The following is a 20,931-nucleotide window of genomic DNA, read 5'->3' on the forward strand; positions in this document are numbered from 1 at the left end:
AAAGAATGATCTGTGAATTGGGCAGCCCTCAGAACCAGAACAGGTTCTAAGAACTCCCGCCTCCAACATGGCTAGATGGCAATTATGGACAGAAAACAGAAATGAGGTACAGTGACAGCTTAATTGGTTGGTTATAGCTCAGTATTTTGCATTATGTAGATTAGTTGGATGCCTGTGATCGACTGAAGCTCAGCTGCTGTTATTGACTAAGATTCAACTTTGTTACAAGAGTATACTCCTACATTAGGCTTCAGCTAATTTATGTACTAAATTAGATTGCAGTTTCTATGTAAGAACTTGAGTACAGAGGCATCTTCAGGCCAAATTTAGTTCAACACTTCCCCACTTTTAGTCCACCCCTCAATTCTGAGAGATTGTCTAAAACCTCAGACATTAATACCACTCTCTGCCTTCATTATAGACACTTATTTAGCCTTAGTGTGGAATCTAAAAGTCATGATGTGCATTAGTTGAATATTTACGTTCTTGCTGATCTAATCAAAGTGAGACCATTCAACACTACATGAATGGCTGCATACAAACTTTGAAGACTTGAGAGGATACAGTGTACCAGGGGTACTATTATAACTATCAAGAGGATGATAAAAAGACTGATGTGTACTTCTTAATAGGAGTCCCTATGAACTGAACCAATCAACATTTATAAAATCAAATTTCAGACAATCTAGACAGTTCAACAGTATTTGAGTCCTACTGTCATATTCTTTGCTGAGGTTATTGTGGTGACTTAGGACCATAGTTTGCTGGAAAGCAGTCTGATGTAAAGAGGTATTCATTTTCATAGTTAGCCTGGTACCACAAGTCATGGTAACCTTGGACCCACTAAAAGAAACATAGAAATTAGACACTTTGGTGTAGGCCAAAGTGCGTAGATTATGAGGTCAGGAGATCAAGACCATCCTGGCTAACACAGTGAAACCCCATCTCTACTAAAAATACAAAAAAATTAGCCAGGCATGGTGGCAGGCACCTGTAGTCCCAGCTACTTAGGAGGCAGAGGCAGGAGAATGGCATGAACCTGGGAGGTGAACTTGCAGTGAGCTGAGATCCTACCACTGCACTCCAGCCTGGGTGACAGAGCAAGACTCCATCTCAAATAAGAAAAGTCTGGAAGAGCTAGGATCACCATTTGAAATGCCCACAAACCAACCACTATCAGTTTTCATAAACATATCATGTGTTCTTTTTCTTACTTTATTTGGTGGCAGTGTCTAGAGGAAGAACAGTATCAGCTATCTCTTTAATTAAACTGTTGCAGTAAAAAAAGGGAAAAGATAAGTGAAACCTTGATTCTTATTTAGCACCATACACAAGATCCCAACTTAGGCAAAGAAGAAATTTAAAGCTGCATGGCTTTCTTTTAAGAGTTTTTGTTACTGTGATGAAATAATTAATTGGGAAGGTCAGGGTACTGCTTCTAGTAAATGTAGGAAAGCAAATAGTATTGAGGTTTACAGTATCATGAATAGCCTTCTACTCTTCCTTCAGGGTTTCAGGGTGGCTCATTGGAAACACAGAGAGGCACTGGTATTAATGGAACTGTTTACTGCTTTTTTTGCATTAGCATACAAACCCATCAATTGTTCTAGTTTCTTGCTAGAGTATAAGCCTTTGCTAAGCCATCCATGGGTTACGCTTCTGTGAATTTTCCTTTGAGGAGAGGAAAAGGATTAGAATATCAGAAAATAGGAAAAAGGGAGAAAAAAATTGTCTGCATGATGGCAGAAAAAGTCTTGATCTGAGATCTTGGGAAAGCTGTGTGCATGGTGTGCACACAAATGAGGTGTGGACCCACATTTTGAGGCCCTAAAGCTTTACCTCAGTGTGGGTGGTGGTATGACCCTTTCAAGGTCAGTCTTTCTATGATGTCATTTCTAGAAGATACAGCCTCCAGGTTCTATATTAAGGATTTGATTGTTTTTAGTCAGTGCATCATGGAAACATAGTATACTACCTGGCGTAATATATTACTGTATTATGTTACTTGATGTAGTACAGTATATTACTTGGAATAGTGTTTTACCTGGTGAAAATACTATTTGACATAATGCATTAAAGCCATTCAGTATTTAGTCATCCAAGAATTTAGGAGAGCAGGAGACATATGAGGTTCTATTAAGGACATAGGCCTTCCCTTTATTAGAAACAAGAGCTCGGAGTCACGAGGAAAATGAGCACTCAAACAAAGGATTTCTCAGCAAGGCAAATTTACTTCTACAGAAGGGTGCTTCTCGCACTTCTGGCTGCTGCGCAAGCACACGGAACAAAGGAGAGAAAGGCTTTTTCATCCCTAATGCAGTTAGCCCCTGCCTCTGTGTCCTGCCCCCATTGGCTGGACTTGGACCACACAATCTAAACTGACCTGATTGGCTACTGTTTAAAATTGAACATGGCTAATTAGGCTGCAAGGGAGAGGCTGTTCATTATGGTATAAGGCATGTTTGGGCATGTCGGGGTGCAGCAAAGGTGGGAAGGGTAGTTTTGGCAGGAAGAGCTGTTGTGGCAGGAGGGACAGTTTACAGAATGAGTAGCCAGGAATAAAAGACCGACTCTTTCCAAATAAGGAAGATATGTGAATTACAGACTGGGACTGGTAGGAGAAGTTGTTTACAGAGCAGGTGGCTTAGAAGGGACAAGGAAGTTGATCTCAAGAACAAAGAACAAGGAAGTTGGGAATTAAACCTTTGAAGAGGAACTTACTATACCTAACACCTTATTTCATATGGGGTCAATCTGTGTTTCCAAGTGGGAGTAGATCTGATTGCTATTAAAATCAATGGTAGTACCTTTGGCCAAGGCAACCGAATTGATTGTTAACTTTGTCAGTTTCCATTTTAAAATGCCATTTGTACTTTTGGTCTTTCTAGAAATGTAAGGATGATAGGGACAATAGTAATGCTATTGTGTTCACAATATCTTGTTTAATTGCTTTATAATTTACCCAATAAAAATGGGTTCTTCTGGTACTGGAGATTTCTTTAGGGATTCCCATAAAGGAAACATGTTCTAATTTTCTAATAAGTTCTTAGCTACTGTCATAGCATCAGCTTTCCTACATAGGAAAGTATCTATCCAGAAATGTGCAAGTTACCATAAAAACATACTGCTTTCCCACTCCAGGTGGCAATTGAATGAAAATTATCTGTAAATGTTTAAAACATTCATCAGGTGCTAGAAATATACCATCTGAAGTTTTTATTGTCTTCCCAGGATTGTGGATTTAGCAAACCAAACATTGGTTATAAACCATTTTGCAATTTTAGAATAATAACCACATCAATATTTTTTAATAATTTGGGTCATCTTGCCTGATCCATGATTAGCTGTGGAGTGCAAAGCTCTTAACAATGAAAGCTTTAGGGACTCAGGGAGGACCAAGCAACCATCTGGGCCATCTGTGAGTTCACACATAACATCGAATTTGCCTCCTTTGAGATACCAATTTTATTTTTCCAAATCTGATGCATGGCATTGTTTATTAAACAAGTCATCATAAGGGAGTTGACTTGGATCAGTCTTATGAAGTTCATTCAAGTTGTACATCCTAACCATTTCAGCACTAGATGATTTAGCACAAAAATCTGTTAGGGCATTCCCTTGATACTCAGGTTTGATTTTATAGATATGGGCTTTAATCTTAATAATGGCAATTTGTGATGGAAACAGGATAGCAGAAAGGAGTTCAACTTTTTAGAGTCCATTTTGTATGTGGGGGGGGGGGTCCCATGATAAGTGAAAAACTCTCTGTTTTTCCATAACATGCTAAAATAATGAACTACTTCAAAAGTATATCTGCCATCTTGTATAAACATTTACTAATTATGTGATAAGGGTGTATAAGTGCAAAAAGCTCTGCAAGTTGAGCTGATTTAAATTGGAGAGGAGTTCTTTTAACTCATTTTGGATTGTAAACAGCAGAACTTGCCTTATATTTTTCTTCTGAGTTTTTGGCAGAAGACTCATCAACAAAAAGTATTACTGTAGGATTATCTAATGGAGAATTTTATAAATAAATATGAAGGATCATTAATTCTGATACTATATCACTCACATAATTGTGGTCTTTCTTGTCTTCAGGTAGAGATAGTAGAGTAGCAGGAGTAAGTAAGTTGCAGCATTTTAGATGATGATCAGGAGACAAAAGAGAATTTCATGAGATGTTAGCCCATGTGCTAAAAGATGTTCAGTTTGACTGGAATTAAACTTTCCACAGCATGTAGAGCTTGTGAAGAAAGTTTATTCCCCTTAAAACCAGCTCAGATGAGATCTCTACCAATCTGGCTGTACTGCTGCTCTTAAACTGTTGGAATATGCCTTAGCTACTGGGTCTAATTGCAGGCTATGATGTGTGATAGGTCTGTGTTTCCCCCCGCCCACATTCTTGGGTAAGAACTCCTAATGCCTGATCGGTATACTCATGATCAAGGTGAAAGATTTAGTATAATTTAGAAGTCCTAAAATTTGGAGCTATTGTAAGCCCAGTTTCATTTGGTCAAAAGTCTGCTACTATCTTCCTAAGATAAAGCCTCTAGTACTGCATTCTTAGTTCATGCAATGGTGAGACTATTAGGGAATAATTTGGGACTTAAGATAGGCAGTATCATGCAAGTCTGATAAAACCTCTTAAACTGTCTTTTAGGTGTAGGCCTAGACAAACCCTGAATAGATTTTATTCTCTCAGGTGAGAGAAAAATTCCTTCAGCAGATAGATCATATCCTAAATAGTGGACTATTTCCCTTAAAAATGATAGTTTTTTTCTGTCAAAACTTTGTGAGCTTTGTGTGTGAGTTGCTGTAAGAAGTCAATTTCGGAACATCTTTTAATGGGACAGCATAGCGACAGATCCTCTACATACTGAATAAGGGTACAATTTATGGGTACTTGCAGGGTTGTCAAGTCCTGACATAATGCCTGGGAAAAATAATAAGGAGCTTCAATAAACCCCTTATAGCATTGTAATCCAGATGTACTGTTAATTTTTTTTAGTAAGTGGTTTATCTTTTTTTTTCTTCTTTTTCTTTTTTGTCGTCTGCCAGATTGTATGATGGAACAATCAGGTGGTTTGTTTGGTGGTTTTTTTCTTTTTTTTGTAGATAAGCCTTAGGGATTGAATTTAAAAGCTTTTCAGCAAGTCTTCTAGCTGTTTTTGGTCTCTCTTTATTATTATTATTATTATTATTATTATTATTATTTATTTATTTATTTATTTTTTTGAGACAGTCTTGCTTTGTCGCCCAGGCTGGAGTGCAGCAGCACAATCCCGGCTCACTGCAACCTCTGCCTCCTGGGTTCAAGCAATTCTTGTGCCTCAGCCTCCTGAGTAGCTGGGATTTCAGGCATGTGCCAGCATGCCTGGTTAATTTTTGTATTTTTGTTCTTAGTAAGATGAGTTTTCGCCATTTTGGTCTCGAAATCCTGACCTCCGGTGATCCACCGGCCTCTCAAAGTGCTGGGATTACAGGCATCAGCCACCATGTCCAGCCCTGGGCTATCTCTTGAGGAGGTTTTGAAAGGGTCTTTAATATCCTCAGGTTATTTCTATTCTGCTGCTGGCATCCATTTTTGAGCTTCACCAAGTCCCAGTATCAATGAATAAAGAGGTAAAGGTCAGAGAGTTCTTGATCATGAGCTCCTATGAGGATTATAAATTCCTCAGTAAATTTTTAAGGATTTTCTTTTGGATTAGGAATATCTCTTCTGATGATTCTTAGCTCAGCTTTAGACCATGGGGTAGAAGTGGTTACAGCATGCAGGCCTGGTTGATAAGAAGGTTTCACTTTGTAAAGCACTTGTCTAAAACCCCTTTGTTATTCTCAAGGTAAAAAGGTAATTGAGCAGAAAAGGTTGTGGACTTAGGATATTGCAGTATGGAGCAGTTGGGGTTAATTTAGTCAGGGTAAAATTTAGTCAGGGTAAAATCCTCTTTTGCCATGTTCTCAGTTTGCTGATTAAGCTTTTCATTGGCTTTCTGCGAGAAAACCTTTAGGGAGGCAATTTTTGAATTATGTAATTTTTTTAGATGCCTCTGCTCACCAGTTAAGAAATGCATACTATTTTTGTCAAGGTTTCTGATGCTTTCTAATGTGCCCCACAAGTAAACAATTTTATCCAAATTAAGACTTTACCACTGTGGCTGCTGTAATTCTAAGTCATTCTTAGGCTAGCCCATTTATTAAAAATAATAATTATTAAAATTATGAGCCCAAATTCTGGGCTCATAACATATATATAAATATATATATATTAATATATATATAAATAAATATATATATAAATATATATATAAATAAATATATATATAAATTAAATAAATATATATATATAAATATATATATATAAATAAATAAATAAAATTAGCTGAAGTCCCAGAAGGTGGAGTCCCAGACTCCTTGGATTGTGACAAACCCATTATCAAACACACCTACCTAAGGCCTCCTAACTAGATCGAATCAAGTTAATTATCAAATTCATCACAATCCTAGACCCTGTCCAGTGAAGTAAGAAAAAAATAAAGAGCTCAAAACACAACCTAGTAGAGCCTGAAATCCAAGAGAAAACTCACCCATGATCTCCAGTTGCTGCAAAAGGGTAAATGAACACAACAGGCCCCAGTGGGGTACCTTCACTGGGTCACTGGGTGCTCCTGAAGGTCACTGGAGTTTTGATTTGGGTCCTCTCTGGGTTGCCAATCTGTTAAAAGAAGGCTTAGACAGGTTAAATTTAATGGTTTGATTGAGCGAAGACTGACTAGTGAATTGGGAAGCCCTTATAACCAGAACAAGCTTCTAAGAATTCTGGCCTGCAACATGATTAAGCAGCACTTATGGGAAGAAAACGGAAGTGAGATACAGAGACAGCTTAACTGGTTATAGCTTGGCATTTTGCTTTATTTAAATTAGTTGGCCACCTGTGGTCCACTGATGTCTGGCTGCTGTGACTGACATTAAGATATTTGTTATAAAAGTATATTTCTATGTCAGGTTTTCAGTTTATTAATGTCCTAAGTTTGCAGTTTGTTTTGTAAGGATTTGAGTATGAAGTCATCCTCAGGCCAAATTTAGTTTAGTTTATATATGTACATTGCATTATACATATTGCATATATACTATTAGAATAGAATACTAATCAGCCTTAAAAAAGAAGGAAATCCTGTAATTTACAATAACATAGATGAACCTAAAGGACATTATGCTAAGTAAAATAAGTGAGACACAGCAAGGCAGATACTGCATGATCCCACTTACATGTGGAATCCAAAAAAGCTGAATTCACAGAAGCAGAAAATAGAATGGTGGATACCAGGGCTGGAGAAGGGGAGAGAGAAATGGGGAGATGTTGACCAAAGGATGTAAGTTTCAGTTAGACAGGTTAATAAGTTCTGCAGATCTGTTGTACAGCATGGTGACTATAGTTGATAATAATTTAATATATAGTTGAAAACTGCAAAGAGAATAAGTCTTTAACATTCTCACCATGAAAAAAAAAATGTGAAATGATGGATATGTTGATTAGCTTGATTTAATTGTTGCTCAATATATACATATACGAAAACATTATCTTGTACACTATAAATATATACAATTTTTATTCAAGTAAACCTTAATGAAGCTAAAAAAAAAAAAAATAAACTTTGCAAGACTTGACCTTTGCTTTTCTGCCCGTGGAGGTTCTCGTTCTCCTTGAGATCCCTTAAGGACACCTAATTAACATTCAAAAAGATAAGTACTTAGTCTACTTTTCCATATGACACTGCTGGAGTGTCATATCCAATTACTTAGCCAGATTCTGGAAGCCATCCTCTTAGGATGTAAACAAATTATCACTACAATGTACCAAGAACCCAGGAGGACACGACAACAAACTGCAATAGTGGATCTGAGAGTAGCAGGAAAGTTGGAGAAATGTGCTGAGGGCCTCTCCCTTTTATTCTGTGTCTCATCATTCTTTATCTGACTAATAAAATTCAACAGGATTTAGTGTTCTTCCCACCTACCCTGAATCTGCTAATTTCTCATTGTTGTGGCTTTATTAGACAGTAGTTCAGAATAACAGAAATATCCTTCCTAAAATTCTCTAATTAAATGAGGGATTAGGCTACTTTTGAGAGTTATATTTACTCCCTGCAAATTTTTCAGGTTTACTGAGTTTCTTTATGCAGGGAGAGGGTTCTAGAGGGGGATCTGAGGAAGGGACAGAGTGGAATGAGAAGTGGGGAAGCAGAGTATAGCAGATATCAGCGCGATGAGAATGACAATTTTTCTGTCTGGTCATCTACACAATTTACATCCACATATTTAGAGGAAGGATTTGTCACGTTAAGACTAAAGCTGAAAGGGCTAGTCATGATGTAGGACTTAAGATGCTCTGGTTAGTTTACACCTCTTACCTAAATTATTCCCATAAGCCAGAGGCTGTTTGCCCTGGAGACCAGCCATCGTTATGCAACTAGCTAATAAGGTGGACAATGGGATCCAAATTCCCCTGTAGGAACAAAAAACTTCAAGCTGCTGGAAGTGTTGTGTGAACACAGCCTTCAGCTGTCAGCCCCATCAGGATTTTCTCAGCTAAAGACAGCCTCTTTATTGAAGCTCATTCCCTCTTCCTGAAGTTGCCTGTATCCAACGGTTGACCTATTTAGGGCTATAAAGGCCTGGACCTCTCTGTCCAATTCAGGAAATCTTTGAAATATCATCCCAGTTTCAGAAAGCCCCATGGTTTTAGGCCAGGCTTCATTTTGCTGGCATTGCTGGTCAACTTCTACTTTAGTCCATTTATTTCTTCCCATGGGCAAGGATCCCAACAGCACTCAATAATAGTCCTGCTGCCTGCTAATCTTTGTGGCAGGTCATATTCCCTGGGAAGCAGACTATAAGGTGACATATAATTCTGAGTCTAATTTGGAAAACTGGGGCCCCTCCGAAAGATAACCTTTAGGATTGTCATCTTTTCCAACATGCAAGTTTGCTCAGAGTGAGTCGGCTAATTCCAGGGAAGGCAGTGTGAGTGTGGAATAGTTTTTCTTCCTCTGTGGGTCTAGTTCCCCTTTGACTGGCTTAAGGGAAAAAGGCTAGCATGATTTCCTAGAAATGGAACGGACACATTTCTCAGGACAATCTCATTCATGTTCAAATGCTGCTTATATGAAACTCTTTTCTCCTTAAACTTTCAAAGGTTGTGAATACCCGTTTTTGTCCCCAGGTTTCAACCCACACTGAAGCAGGAAGAAAATCCAGCTTCATACTGACTGTAAGTAGAGAACAGGTTGAGATCTTTTAGCTTCAAGCCCATCTTTACTAAATGAAGTTGTGTGGTGGCACACATCCACAAAGACAACATATAACTCTTTTTGTAAGAGCTTCTCTCCTGAGGGAAACTCCAGGAGAAACTAGCTATGAATAGTTTAATTAGTCTTTTCCCCCTTGACCCGGATTTTGTGACTATTGTGCATTTAAGCCCAATGCTAAATCTTAAATATTTCATCTCAGCAAAGCAGACTTCATCATCTTTGCGGTCCTAATCCACCTGTGACTATTTCACCTTGTGATCATGAGAGCAGGCCAATGTCATCTCAGTTGGGAGGATGAGTAAGCTTTGAGGCATGGAAGGCCTTTCCCTCTGTGAGGACCCGGGCCATTGAGATACAATTAAGTTCTATTTACTTGTGGAGAAGAGAGTGGGTAATTGGCTCTTTTTTGTTTGAGGGCCTAGAAAAGAGGTGAAAAAGCAGTTTCGCTGAGGGAGATGGGTAGACTTTGATATGGGACGGCAGACTAGATGTACCTTGCCATTTTGGATGTGATGGTCTGTCTCTCCTAGTAGTTGAATTGGAAACATAATGTATTCTCTCTTAAAAAAAAAATCGTTCCCTACCTCTAAAACCTCTACACATTGACAATCCAGTAATCATAAGCATCCCCACTGCCTAGATAATGGCGTCTAAGTATTTCAGGTCCATTTTCATACCCCAAGAAAAGCTTGAATTTCTGTCAAAGAAATGCATTCAGGGATTTCTCTCAAGAATCATGCATTCTTTAAGTGAGAAACCTCTTGTCACATCAGAAAGCAAGGAAACCTTGTCTGTAGTGGAAACTGTTAGTGTTCCACCCAGTTCCCCTCGGATTCATTTTGCTATATTTTGCTGTTTCTGTGTGCCCTTTGCCTAGCTTTGGTGTGCTCTTACTTCCAAGAGCCTCTGCCTGCAATTCTTATTCAGAAACAGCTATTTGCTGATGCTCAGAATGCAGGTGTAGAAAGCCAGAAGTGCCTGGGAGTTTACTTCCTCTCCCCTATAAGGTGTTCTGCTTAGTAAGTCACTGGAATATAAATTATTCCTCAGGGTTTCCCCTAACTTTTGAGGCAAGAGATCTGCCTTTCAGAATTCCGCAGCCATCAGTGTTCCTGACTTGATCAATAAGCCACCTTGCTGACCTTGTCTCCTGCTGCCCTCTGCCTCTCACTATGTTCCAGCTACAGTGGCCTCCTTGCTGTGTTGTATATCCACTGCAAATCTTGATTTCCTGTTCCCTCTGTCTGGAATGCTTTACCAAGATGGCTGATTAGCTCACTGTCATGCTTTCCATGTCTCTGTCAGAGACCTTCTTTGCAAGGCCTTTTCTGATCACCCAGTGTAAAATGACAGTACTTCCTCTCTCTGTTATTCCTTGTCTCTCTCAGTCTGTGTTAATTTTTTATGTAGAACTAATCAGCATCTGACGAAGCTTTTAGTTACTTTATTATTATAAGTGCAATGAAAGTAAGGACTTGCATTTATTAAAAACCTCTAAAACAGCTTTAATGAGCAACTATTATATACCGGGCACTAATTGTTGCATTAATGAAAGGTAGAAGGATGCAGGGGGATTGGGAAGGTCCTTAGAGACAAACTACTGAACAATGTGGAAAAGACCTTTGCTTGCTGGAGGAGTTGAAAGAAGGCGACTGTGAAGGAAGCATACTGAGCCAAGGGATGATGGAAAAGGAAAAGGAGAGGTTGGCAGGACGAAATCAGGTGGGTTATCGAGGACAAAGTAGGATAAATGTTCAAATCCCCAAGAGCCACCGAAAGTTTTAAAACAGACGAGTGATGTTTCATGTACGTACTGCACAGGCCTCTCTGATTTTGTGTAGACAATGAGCTGGGAAATGGCAATTTTAGAGCCCAGTGCAGTGGTCTGGATGGGAGGTGACATAGCTAGGATGATTGGTGAGGTGTGGGGTGGGGGAAGGTGGTGGTCAGAGGTCAGAGATGCTTGGGGAAATTGTCAAGACTTTCTCAGAGAGTTAAGTGGAGATTCCCAACATAAGCAACAGTGGCTGCTGCTGTCTTGCTGAGCCTGGGAATCTACAGGAGAAGGTTATGGGTATTGACCCTTGGGGATGGCAGAGCAGATTATGGTTTCCATTTTAGATATATTTTCCTTAGGTATAGAGACGTCTTCTGACAGACCTATTTATCTAATCACCTACTTGGCATTTCTACTCACAGTTACAGGCATCTCAAAGCTTAGTATATAGCCTGTAGATGGTATTTGAACTTGCTGGAGATATCTTCTAAGGAAATGTGTGAGAAGCAAGCAAATGAGAGCATAGGCCTGACTCTTGAGACATATTAACTTGTAACAGAGATCAAGAGGAAAAGAGAAATCACCATAAGATGGCCCTCCTCACTTACAGATTCATTCAATCAATTTTTGACTAATGAAGAAACAGGTGCCGAGGGGAGTGAGGAAACTGACCTTATCTTACGGGCAGCTGGGTTGTGAGATTGAAGCAAACTTTTTGAAGCAGGGGAGAGTAGAAAGAGTAAATAGTTCAAAATTAGGAAAGGTTTTTGAGCTTTCAGTAGAGTGCTTAGTTCATATTACCACTATTTTTGTGGACAAAGGATCTTGAATGTTTTCACCTTCCATCTGAAATCTATGTCCTCCTTCATTTATCATTGTATAGAAAAGATGCTTCCATCTCTTTTTTTCTTCACTAACCTCCCCTCTGCACTCTCATGACTGCAAAAATTTCCTATGAGTTGCAAACCTTCTTTTAATTAAAAAATTATCTGTCTGATTTCTCTTTTTCTCAGGGATATGTGAAGCTCATGTGTCTACAACTCTTCACAGTGTCAGAAAACAATAAATTGTTGATGGACATGTATTTAAACAATACGTAGAGTATGACAGAAGTGCATTTTTAAAACTTTAATTGTAGAGACGTTTCCCTGTGTTCTAGGGGGAGCTATAATTCTCACTGTTCTGGCTAAAGAGCAGATTCAGATCATTAGCATTCTCTTCCTCACAGTAGGGGAAAGTTTTGCAATAAGTTATGCTCATCAGTGCTCCTGTAGACCTTTATGAACAAGGCTCTCTGAGCCCTTAAACGCCACGTCTACCAACTTTATAAAGGTTGTAGAAACCAGGTAAGACAAATCACTAACTACAAATGTAGATCCTATAGGGGACCTGCCAGATCAATGCCATTAGATCCCCTAAATCTTCTCCAAATAACCTTATTATCTCTCTTCTTTAGAGTCGTCACAAAACTACGTTTATACTTCAATGCCCTTTATAAAGAGTTGAAGTCCTTTGCTCTTTTTGATGAACAATATTTTAGTCAAAATGTACGTGAGCTCCAATTGCTTGGTGAAAAATAGGTCACTGCTAGTCATGTTTAGCATTCTTCTTTCTTCCCCTTTGGGATAGAATCTGCTTTCAGACTATTTTTCACAGAGAATAAGGATTAGTGCCTCTTTATCAATGTTGTCCATATCCCCACTCAGTATACTTTATTATCACTGCTAGAAGGTGCTTCTCAAAGGCTGAGCTGTAGAGCTGTAAAAAAAATCAAGCTGCCCAAAGCCAGGGAAAATTGAAATGTCACTCTTTACAAGGAGTTTTAGGAGGGAGACTAAGCATTTACTTCAGTACAGACCATCCATTCTATGGCCTAGTTTAGAAACTTTCAAAATCAATTTTAAATCTTTTCTTTATAGCTTTCACATCCCTCAAGATCATCCCTTTTTCATTATGAAATTGCCTTGGCCAGGCAGCACAGGCTGGGGTGAAGCAGGCTTGGTTGGGTAGCAGAGAGACTGGTGATTGATTTGTTGTCCAGGCAAGACCCCTCCTGCTATTTGCAGCGCCGCACACCAGTCTGGCTGCTGGCCTCCGCGCTAGCCCCGGATGCATTAAGTCTGCCTGCTGTTTGGCAGACATTTTCCTTTGTTTGTGCTCCTTGTGCTGCTCTAATAACCTTCCTCAAGGCCAAATTAGATTTAGATGGTAGGGGAAGTCAGCTAGAGGCTTCAGAATGACTATGCTAATTAGAAACCAAAATATAAACAGCAACTCCACATGGATCTATTAAATAGGCCAGCATTCTCCATAGCAAATCAAATTAAGAGAAATCCCATTATCTTGCTCAGGGCTTCTGCATTTTTTTCTGACCACATGTTTTAGTGTTTGAGCAAAACGAGGATACAGAGATATTTCATTATATGTCTGGTTCTAAACTACAGCCGTTTCCTCCCTTACTCCAAATTACAACACTACCAAGCCATTATTCACAATTAAAGCAAACTATTTTTTTAATCCACTGTAAGTTTATGTATCACCCTCTAAAGATTTTAGGTTTTAATATGGCCTCAAATATTTTATTTATCCTCACCAGCTTGGCTTTGGTGTAAACTAGTTACCGCAAAGTGTTCTAAACAGCTTTCTGAAAAGCTGTGTATCCTATGAGAGTTCATGTTTATGAATATCTGCTATAGAAAATGAATATTTCATCCATTAATTTCTAACCTTGTACACTAAGCTGGTTCTACAAGGGAATGTAAAACAAAAGTATCCTGTTTCTTTCTTTAAAATGAGCCAATCCTAGTGGCCAGGAAGTTTTTAGGAACTTAATATTAGAGACAATGAAGCAGCTGAGATGAGCTGTCACTAATAAAGTCAACAGTTGCTGAGCTGGTAACAGGAGGAGGAATCAAAAGTGGGAGGTTTGGCCAGGTGTGATGGCTCACACCTGTCATCCCAGCACTTTGGGAAGCTGAAGTGGGTGGATCACCTGACGTCAGGAGTTTGAGACCAGCCTGGCCAAAATGGCAAAATCCCGTCTCTACTAAAAATACAAAAAATAGCGGGATGCCTGTAATCCCAGCTACTCGGGAGGCTGAGGCAGGAGAATTGCTTGAACTGAGGAGGCAGAGGTTGCAGTGAGCCGAGATGGCACCACTGCACTCCAGCCTGGGAGACAGAGTGAGACGCTGTCTCACCAAAAGAAAAAAAAACAAAAAAAACAACAACAAAAAACGGTTTGCTCAGAGGCTGGGGCAAAAGGGGCAGGTCTCTGATAGTCATCCTTAAAATGCTTCTTATTCACAAGGCAACCCTAAAGGGTAGGTATGTCAAAGCTGCACGGTGGAGAATCACAGCTTCTTTCTTTCAACTTTTTGTAAAAATAAGCTTTTCACCACTCACAGCATTTTTCATTAGCACTATGTGCTAGGTGCTCTAGTGACACAACGATCAGCAAACTGGCAATCAGTCATTGAGGGAGGAGTAGGATGCTGATCACCCTTGATATCTGCTCAAATTCCTCAGCTCCCAGCATCCCCTAGGTGATAATTGATCACCCTGACCTGCCTTCAGCAAGAATCTTGTTAAGTTGGTTTAATAAGAATTTTCTTATCCTTGACATCTCATCTTATTTTCCATCTTGTGCCTCCCTTTCCCCTAGCTTCTTGGCTATAAATCCTCAGTTGTCTACTATATTCAGATTTAGCCCAATTTTTCCCTTCTATTGTGGTAGTTCTGGACACCTATTGCAATAGTACTGTTTAAACAAGTGTCAATAATTTTTTTAATATTTTGCAAGAATAGATACAGGAATGCTCTCTTCTGATAAAAATGTTGAATAAATAAAACATCTTCCCAACATAACATTGCTTAAACTAAGTTCTCTGTATCTATCTATCTATCTTTCTATCTATCTATCTATCTATCTATCTATCGTATCTATCTGTCATGTGTCTATCCACACATAAAATACTCAGTTTCTAAAGGAATCTCAAAAGGAATAATGTTAAATATTCTCCACTAACCATTACTGCCTTCAGGGTAATGATTATAAATCATTAGCAAGCATGTAATATCTTCTTGTTTAAGCCTCTCCCTTCATACCCATTACTTTCCACCTAGGTATCCCTCTGTCTCTCCCACCTTTAGTCTAACGTCAAGGCATTAAAACAGGCCATATTTGAATAACTCTAGATATGTGCTCCCAACATGGGACGCACTAGCCACATATGGGTATTTATGTTTAAATTAATTAAAATTAAGTAAAATTAAAAATTCCTCGGTCACAGTAGCCACATTTCTAGTACTTAATATCCACATGTGGCTAGTGGCTACCATTTTAGACAACATAAATACAGAGCATTTCCATTACTGCAGAAAGTTCTGTTAGATAGTGCTGCTCTAGAGAATCCACACTTGTTGGAACAAAAATTATAAGCAGTTCTTACAGCCACACTTTCAATAGCACAGGTAGTATGGAGAATATGTCAGACTAACTTGTACTCACTCATTTTTAAAGCTCTTTTAGTGTAGTACACTCTGTGACTCCTTTCTTGATTATCCCAGGACAAATTAATTTGTACTGGTTCCTGTGGCTTACAGATTTTTTGATTTCCTTGATGTAACTCTGAAACCTAAGAAGCAAAGTTCCATTTCTAAGTCTTTAACAGATGGAGGGAGGGGTCTTGTTTCCATAGTGTGAACACAAAGCAATTGGTGAGTCTAGGAAAGCTGAGCCTTTGAACAAGGCTCTGTCATTTATTATCTGGTGCCATATGATATTGTAAAATTACCTGTTCATTTTACAGATACTGAAACTGAGGCTTAAGAGTCAAAATATATCTGCATCTTAGGATCATTGTGAACATTTTGTTTATGTAAGTCCCTTATGACTTTGGTACATCGTAAGTGCTTAAACATTGGATGTTATCTAGTCTAAGTCTTGTTTCTTTAATTGTAAAAGTTTTTATTGGGATATGCAAGGAGAAGATCAACTTAATATTTCATGCAAAATATTTTATATAAAATACTTTTTAAAAATTTATTTTGGCACCAGCTAAGAATTTGTTAGTCATAAAAAAAGGAAGGTGTATTTTTTTAGCTTAAAGAATGTAAGGTTTTGTTTTAAGACTTGTATCCAAGTTGAATGCAAATAATGATTCTTTATGGTCAGAAGGATTTGTGTCAAAAAATCAAGAAGAATAGCTCAAAATTATTTTATCTTTCAAAAGGAGATAACAGTAATATTAACATATTAGACACAGACTCATTGAATAAAGTGTCAGCGATGCAATAGATGTTCCTTTCTTCAATTTTATCAGTTTGCAAAATTCATGAGGTTAACAAGTATTAAAAATCTCATTACTGTACCATATCAAATAGGGATGATGTAGCTCCAGGGTGTAATAAACTAGTTCTATTGTTGAAACTCCATCAAAAAGCAAGACTGCACTTACACAGCATTATAAACCCCCCCCATATCTCTCTGCATTCAACTTAATGTAATGAAAAATATTACATATGAGGTTTCTGAAAGCTCACAATTCAAATTCTGAAACTCATTGACTTCGTGTATAAAGTTATAGCAGGTGGCTATTAGATTTTCGAAAGAGATTCACTGTCAGCAAAATGCTATTGGTTTAGCTATAGATATACTAGGTGGTTATGCCAATAGCCATATTTGCCTTTTTTTAAAAAAAAAATGTGTAACGATGCCAAAGCAATACTAGTTTCCAGTAATTTATATGGTGTAACCATTACCCCTCCTTCCTGCAGGGGATATAAAGCAATATTGATAGGGTGTAATAGCTGTTCACCCCCTTTCAGAAAGAAGATTCCCTGGCATCTACCTATATTGATTCCACTAACTCCCCTTCCTGTAATTTTCTGCCTCAGACCCTCTCGGCTCACTCCAGGAACCTACATCACTCTTAGCTAGCTGTCAACCACACTACTGGCTGTCTCAAATGTCACTGTTTCAATAAATAAGATGAATTACGATTAGAGATTCATTTTGGGGTTGTTAACTGGAAAAGAAAACTGGGGAAAATCCTACATATAAATTTAAGTCACCTTAATAGAATATGAAATATTTGTTCATCAGGCTTGAGTTAGAAGAGATAGGCATAGAGGATATATTGCTTCCCTACAAATGTCTTTTTGACTCCTAAGGAACTCCTAGTTTTGGGGGAGCAGGTAGGGGTTCATCTATGATTTCGGGGAGGTTAGGCTCTTACCCCAGCTGATAAATCATGATTTATAGGGAAACACTGGTCTTTTCTTTCAGAAGGAGAAGCCATCCTTGACAAAGCCTTAGGAGCAATAGGTCTTTTGCTCCTTCCCCATTCCTCTGTCTGGAACTCAAATGGGATGCTTGGAGACCAAACTGAAAAGCTTGTGGACAGAATCCAACATTTTAAAGATGGATGAGTAGAATTCCTGGGTCATAACATCATTGTTGACCTAAGCTCTAGAATTTTTATTGTGTGAGAAAAATAAACCTCTATTTTAAAAGTCACCTCCACATTGGATTTTCTTGTAGCAGGAAGCCTTTCTAGGGAATATAGTAGCTGACAGGCATTTGCAGTCTCAGGCCACAATTTATTCTCCATTACCAGAACGTGTTTTTAGAACTTGAATCCAGTGCTTTATACCATGGCTGAATGTATGAACTTTGTCTAAACCTGCATCTATACTATTTTTATTTCTCAGGCTCTCAGAGGGTCTGCATTCATAAGATGTATATGAAAAAACTGATACATACTTCATTAAACTGGAAAGGCTACTCCTTACGGTGGCTTCACAGGCTTGTTGGGGCTCATAGGATAAGAAAAGATGATATGCTCATGCTTACCAGGTTGCACTAGTCTGTGCATTATTATACTACGTTGCTTACTTGAGAAGCTCAGGCATTTGTGTTCTTCCTGGTTCTTTACATTGTCCACTTTGTTCTTCTTTCATTCTGATTCATCTACCCTATATCTAGTCACCTTTCCTAAGTGTAACAGGTGTGAATTTCACAGGCCACAACAAATTGAAAACATGCAGTCATATATATATATGTGTGTGTGTGTGTGTGTGTGTGTGTGTTTAGAACTGAACTTACCTTATTGAGTCCCCATTAGGTATGAATATAAAATATTCTAAACACTTCAAATCATTGAATAAATTGATCATTTCAGGCTTAAACCAGGATTAATCCAGGATTTTTATCTTCTTTCTACTCCTGCTCCCTGATGCTTCTTACACTGATGACCAGGGTACTAAGAAAACTTTAAAAACCTAGCAGTGCTTGGAGACATCAGATGAAGCTGTGCCTGGCTTGCTCTATAGTACTCCTCTGCCTCCTATATCTTTTTCCTGGACAACTGCAATGCTGTCCTTACTGGTCTTTCAACACTGTTTTTACTGTGTTGTATATATTGGTTTACTATTCAAACACTACAGAAAGATAGAAAATTGAATTTCAAGACTTCCCCAGCTCCAGTCCTACTACCAAGAGGCAATAATGTAATACTGATTTTATGTTTGCATCATAACTTTAAAGCTGCTAAGTCAAGAAATAAAAGAGTATTTAGACAATGTATTGTCTCTGCTGGAAAAAATGAAGAATTTACTAAATTTACCCAACCTCTTACCTTGTCTACCAAATCTGTTAATTATAGTTACAGAAAAGATTGTAAATGTCAAAACTTGATTTAAAAATAAATTATAACTAAGTCTTCCATGCTTTGGTTTATAGATTCAACCCCCAGATAATGAATGACATTTATCATATTATGTAAATGTTCTTTTAAAACCAATTAATATGAATGGATTCTTACAGAAGCAGACAATCCTAGATTATTGAAACATTGCTGCTTCAAAGGAGAATTTTCCAAGTGTTAAGGTCTAATATAGCCTATTAATTTTCTTCTGCCTAACTTTTCTGGGTACTCATAATGATCTTCTTCTATGATGCTTTGTGCCTGGGGGTGGAATGTTTCCCCCTGTTGTTAAATCCAGAGACAACTGCATGCCCCGCCCCATGCATTTTCCCGCTTGTATCCCATTCGTATTTTGAGGAAAGTACAATAAAGGGGATTGTTCATAACATATCTCATTGAGTGTGCCTGCTTCTTATTAGTACCTTAACTTTTAAATCTGTACACAGCCAGACTACATAGAGAGTAGAAGGATAATTACCATAAGGCTGGGAAGGGTAGTGGAGGGTGGGCTGGGGGGAAGGTAGGAATATAAATGGGCACAAAAAATAGAAAGAATGAATAAGACCTACTGTTTGATAGCACAATAGGGTGACTATAGTCAATAATAACTTAATTGAACATTTCAGAATAACTTAATTGAACATTTTTGAATAACTTAGAGTTTAATTGGATTGTTTGTAACTCAATAAATGTTTGAGGGGATATACACGCATACACACACACACAAAGCCAAACTGTCACTCACATGTGAAGGTATCATCAGTCCAAAAATTTCACTCAGAACTTTGATGCATTGAATGGAAAGACAGCAACAAGACAAGACACAATGGACAAACATTGTTGCTAAAAATCTGACACCAAGTAGGATTATTACTTATAAAGAAATTTCTTCCTGAAAGTTGGTATAATTTAGATATCCAAATAAGATAAAGTTTTCGATGTGTTTAGGTATGAGTCAAATTTTGTTCTTCCTACTCAGTACTTGGGGGATCCTTTCAATCAAAATATCTTAAATTAAAATTAATTAATACAGCATTAATCAAAGTAATACATTCATGGAGTTAAAAAGTCAAGTAGTGCTAAAAGATTCAAGAAAAACAATGATCCTTTTCTCTACCCAGTCTCTCCCACTTTATTAGTGCACCCTAGAGGGAACCACTTCCAACTCTTGGCATTGCATCTGAAATTCACCTCCGTGTGGGTAAATAATATGTGTTTTATTTCTTGATTTATTAGTTAGGATATTACATCCTATTGTGGATGTTGATGAATTAGTCCAACTGCCTATCCCTGACATTAGTCTATACAATCTTGTAACATTCTCAAGATCATTATCATACATTTTTTGTCAAATTAAGTTGGCATTTACAGTATGACTACAGAAATACTGCTCTCTGCTGAGCCAGGTAATATACTATAATTAAGATCCTCTTATTGTTCAATATTTAGTTTTCCATGTATCTATTTTCTAAAAAGTTCAAATGAGCTGTCAAATACCAACTGTTTTTTCTAAATCAAAAATTCAAATCTAGTGTGCTTTTTATTTCCTAGATAACTTCCCCCTTGCAGCCTTCTATTCTCTAGCACTGTCAGGATTGATTATTCTCTGGGCATGACTTATTACTCATCTGAGACTTCATTTCTCTGCTCTCCAATGTTCAAGCTCCTCTTTCCTGAATCATATATCTTATTGTTGTTATTGTCATCATTGTTTACAACCTTGGTTTGGTGGAATGCATCCTTCATTAGTACCTAAGACAAAGTGCATGAGAGGTATATTTTAGTTCCAGGTCTGAAAATGTCTTTTTCAACCTGGATTCCTCTGCCTATGTAAACCACCAATCAATTGTGAGGGTACGGCACCATTTTTTTGGGTCAGAATTTTGACGATATTGTGCTATTGCCTTCAGATATCTAGTGTTGATGTTAAGAGTTCCAGAGACGTTCTGATTCTCATTTCTTTTTTTGTGACTCATTTCTCCCCTCTGGAAAATTTTTGGGTCTTATATAGTCTCTGATGTTTAGTAACATAACCTTGAGTCTTTTGTAGTTTTAGGCTTTTACATGATTTTAAAGGGTAGCTGACTATGTTCGTTTTTTCCTGACTAAGATTAAAGACTGACATCTTCAGAATAGA

The 20,931-nt window shown here is 38.0% G+C and overlaps 1 long non-coding RNA gene across 2 annotated transcripts in view; it reads right to left on the reverse strand.

The window, feature by feature from the left end:
* The window catches only part of LOC129050098 (uncharacterized), a 43,024-nt gene extending 25,530 nt beyond the window's left edge, over positions 1–17,494 (reverse strand). The window contains exons 1-4 of one of the 2 annotated variants that reach the window (XR_008513565.1): positions 17,325–17,494; positions 15,596–15,722; positions 6,585–6,712; positions 4,012–4,092 (exon numbers count right to left, since the gene is read on the reverse strand). This is a non-coding gene — a long non-coding RNA (uncharacterized LOC129050098). Of the gene's footprint in view, positions 1–4,011; positions 4,093–6,584; positions 6,713–15,595; positions 15,723–17,324 lie in introns of those variants that run through there. The other variant, XR_010137151.1, reaches the window with a different exon arrangement.
* Between the last annotated feature and the right edge of the window lie 3,437 nt (positions 17,495–20,931).

The sequence above is a fragment of the Pongo abelii genome, chromosome 16 (genome assembly GCF_028885655.2).
Source record: "Pongo abelii isolate AG06213 chromosome 16, NHGRI_mPonAbe1-v2.0_pri, whole genome shotgun sequence".
Lineage (NCBI taxonomy): Eukaryota > Metazoa > Chordata > Mammalia > Primates > Hominidae > Pongo > Pongo abelii.